Source organism: Crocuta crocuta, unplaced genomic scaffold (assembly GCF_008692635.1).
Source record: "Crocuta crocuta isolate KB4526 unplaced genomic scaffold, BGI_CrCroc_1.0 scaffold278, whole genome shotgun sequence".
Classification (NCBI taxonomy): Eukaryota; Metazoa; Chordata; class Mammalia; order Carnivora; family Hyaenidae; genus Crocuta; species Crocuta crocuta.
In genome coordinates this window covers 813,107-816,968 of record NW_027532173.1, presented here as the reverse complement: position 1 = coordinate 816,968, position 3,862 = coordinate 813,107, and the positions used below count along the sequence as shown (strand labels likewise).

Genomic DNA, 3,862 nt, shown 5'->3' with positions numbered 1-3,862 from the left:
GTCATACGTTTTACCGACTGAGTCAGCCAGGCACCCCCAGTGAGATTAAATAACTTATTTAAGATGACATAGAGTGGGGCACCTGGGTGGCTCAGTTGGTGAAGCAGCCGACTTCGGCTCAGGTCATGATCTTGCAGTTCGTGAGTTCCAGCCCCACATCAGGCACCCTACTTTCAGCGTGGAGCCTGCCTGGGATCCTCTCTACCTCTCTCTGTACACCTCCCCTGCTTGCACACACATGCTCTCTCTCTCTCAAAAAAACCAAAAACGTTAAAAATAATGAAAAATAGAAGACACAGCAGGAATGGGGTTCAAACCCATACCTGCTCTTACTCAGGTCTTGTCTACTGTAATCTACTAGCCTACAGCACATTTTTTCTCTTATGGGAGAAAGAATTTGGGGGCCACTAGTTAGAAACCTTGCCCCTAAGGATGCCCCTTTTCATGATTTGCCCAGTAAAAAGGTACAGGAAGACTGGTATGCTCTATGTTAGACTTCTCTGTGGGGTCTCAAATCAGGCCCCCAGCCCTCTGTACACATCTGTCCCATCTGTGCCTTGTCCAGCCTCAGTGTTCATGAACTTTTGTGTCTTTCCCTGTCAGGGCCCTGGCCCTGAGTGGAGCCCTGTCTGACAACGGCAGCGGAATAGCTGGGCTGGGAAAATGTAAGGCTCTCTTATGCCGGAGGTCAGCGGTCATGTAGGGGGGACCATAGGCAAGATGGCTAGAAGGTAGAATAGACAGTACACTCTAATCACTGCTTGCCTGAGGCAGGTGAGGAGACAAGGGGAGTAAGCAGAGTTCCCAGGTTTTTGCGGTGGGCTGCTGGGTGGGCAGTATGTGCTGGGAAGGACCAGCTTTAAGGGAACATTATGAAAGAAGCTTGGGTCCATACACACCTCCCATACATACCACCCATTCTTCTTTTTTATGTTTATTTTGAGAGAGAGAGAATGAGGGGGGGAGGTACAAAGAGAGGGAGACACAGAATCTGAAGAAGGTTCCAGGCTCTGAGCTGTTAGCACAGAGCCTGACACGGGGCTCGAACTCATGAACTGTGAGATGATGAGCTGAGCTGAAGTCGGCCAGGTAACAGACTGAGCCACCCAGGCGCCCCTACACCACCTGTTCTTAAGATGTTACACAAGTTAATGAAGGCTTTGCTGGGCCATGTCATCAGAGGACAGTTTGCAATAGCTCCTGGGACTCTTTACTGCATTTTAACCAAGTGCAACAGAAAAAGGAAATGATGATTTGGTTCATTTTTCCATCCCACAATGTGTTTAATGAAGCTCCTTTATGGCAATGCATAGCTTTGTTGGCTTCCATGGGTGTTTTCCTCCTGTGAAGATTGCTCCCGTACATATCTATATTTTCTCACATTTATACACATAAACCAGGGATTCTCTACAATAGTTTCTTTTTTAATTTTTTTAATGTTTACTTATTTTTGACAGAGAGACAGAGCATGAGCAGGGAAGGGGGTAGAGAGAGAGGGAGACACAGAATCTGAAGCAGGCTCCAGGCTCTGAGCTGTCAGCACAGAGCCTGATGCGGGGCTTGAACTCATGAACTGTGAGATCATGACCTGAGCTGAAATCGGATGCTTCACCAACTGAGCCACCCAGGTGCCCTTCTACAATAGTTTCTTTTTAAAGGAAACTCAGAGACACAATTTGAAATGAAATGAAGATGAATTTATTTTAGCTCTTGCTTTTGATATAATGGGACCAGTTTTTCTTAGGTCCCAATTATCTAAGCTGTTAGTTCCCATGCACAACAGCTCATCAAGATTACCTGTGATAGATAAAGCTTCTGGCCAGGACCCCCTTCACCAGGAGGTTCTGATTCCCTGGGGCTGATGCATCTACATTTTAGCTCATTGAAAAAGTGATCAGCAACCAGATGTGGGAATCAGTCATCTGAGTCCCAACCCCAGCTTTGGTTACTTCAGCATTTCATTTTTTAAAATTCTTTGAAGAAAAGGTAGGCATTTAATGTGATTTTATTTATTTTTAAAGTATATTTATTTATTTTGAGAGAGAGAGAGAGCGCATGGGGGGGGCAGAGAGAGGGGGAGAGAGAGAATCCCAAAAAGGCTCCATGCTGACAGGCTCCAACACAGGGTTCGATCCCACGAATGGTGAGATAATGACCTGAGCAGAAATCAAGAATCGGAGGCTTACCCTACTGAGCCACCCAGGCGCCCCAAGGTAGGCATTTTAGTATAGAAGCAAATGGTGTTTTATTAGCAAAAACTGATGTTAAATTACCGATGATTTGCTATTGCCAGGCACAATAATATTTAAGAATGATTTTACTTGAGTCAGCATGGTTGTCATTGACGACTTCTAGAATCTCCTCACGTTCTAAAGCTAAGGAATCTAAAGCTAGAAGAGGCTGAAGAGACTACTTGAGGAGCTAGTTCAGGTGACCCCGTGGAGGAAGGTGTTTGGTTAGAACCCAAGGGTCTCTGGCTCTTGAGAAACTTGTCTCTGAACCAGCACCCTCGTCGTCATTTTATGGGGTTAGTGGTGGTTCCACAGTTGCTCAGCTGCCTTTCGTCTTTTGGAGATAAGACTCTTTTCCTCTGTGATAAGTGGGAGGGCGAAAAGTCAACGCGCACCGCAGCTGTCGAGCGCTCCTGTGAGGAAAAATCTTGTCTACGCTAAAAGAACCAGAAAGAAGGCCCTTGTTAGGAAAAACAAACCAAAAAGCTGTGCTTTCCTAAATACTGCAACTAACTTAAGATCTCTTATTCTTGTCTTTTTTTTTTTTTAAGAGTCAGGATTGATTTATTACTTACGTTTTAATGTATCCAGTTAACCACCCCCATAAGGTGCTGCCTCTGTTCGCGCTGTCATAAATCAATGAGAGACTGTTAATAGTAACACCGGCTTAATCACTCTGATGCCTCTTTTTTGCTAATGGGGACTATAAAAATAGATGGCGGTGGGAAGAAATGTGTTTTCTGAACGTTGCCAGGCTTGGATGAGCAGAGCATGGACCTGGAAAGTGAGGCCGTCAAAGCCTCTGGGATGCGGCGGTGGTGGCCGCTCCGTCACCTCACCTCTGCAGGGCTCTTGCTGTCACCTCACCTCTGCAGGCTCCTGACGCGGCCGGGCTTTACGCTGCACGCAGCCCTGCGAGGCAGGCGTTTAGGCCCCCGCCTTCGGGCGAGGACGCTGCGGCGGCGTGGAGAGGTCTCTGCTCCCGCAGCCCAGCTCCCGGCCCCGAGGGACACCGCCGGGCGTTGGCCGTTTCGCAGCCCGCTCGCCGCCAACGACGCTCCAGTCCCCCCCTGGACGCTTGAACCCACGCGCTCGCGCTCGGGGAGCCGGGAGCCAGGCTGGGCTTCCGGGAGAGCTTCCGGCCGCGCAAACACGCGTCAGTCGTTGGTGAAGAGGGAGCGGAGAAGCTGAACGGCCGTGAGGCGCCTCAGGGACGCGGACTTGCCATAACGCCCCAGGCTTCTCCGTCACTCGGCGTTATCGGGACGTGAGCCCACGTCTTCTTCTTCGTTTCCTAACTTGGTGCTCACCCAGGGATTATTGCTTTGTAATATTTCGCGTTCTTGGCATTGTGGCGCGGTTAAACGGGAGCTGGCGGGGAGGGAGGGGGAGGAAGCGTTCCTCTCCTTGGAAGCCCCCCGTGGGCCGGGTTTCCCGTGTGTCCTGAGCGCAGTGGGAGCCGGGAGGTGACCCGGGCGCTGTGGGCCTGCACAGGGTCAGCGCCGCCTCACCGAGATGAAGGAAGATAGCGCCTGCAGTGTTTCTGAGGTGGGGTCGCTCCGCGTTTCCCCCAGCAGGCCCGTGTTGCGGGTGCTCTGTGATTTTCCTGTAGGAACCAGGCTGTGGCTGAG

At 50.0% G+C, this 3,862-nt stretch overlaps 1 long non-coding RNA gene across 2 annotated transcripts; it reads right to left on the bottom strand.

Moving 5' to 3' along the window:
• Positions 1–2,501: 2,501 nt before the first annotated feature.
• Positions 2,502–3,278, bottom strand: LOC144242479 (uncharacterized). 2 transcript variants are annotated; one of them, XR_013338353.1, is made up of 3 exons: positions 3,071–3,278; positions 2,807–2,857; positions 2,502–2,668 (listed from the first exon to the last, which is right to left on the bottom strand). It is a non-coding gene; the product is annotated as an uncharacterized LOC144242479 (long non-coding RNA). The 2 variants fall into 2 exon arrangements; XR_013338352.1 differs by having other exon boundaries at positions 3,099–3,278.
• Positions 3,279–3,862: the final 584 nt, after the last annotated feature.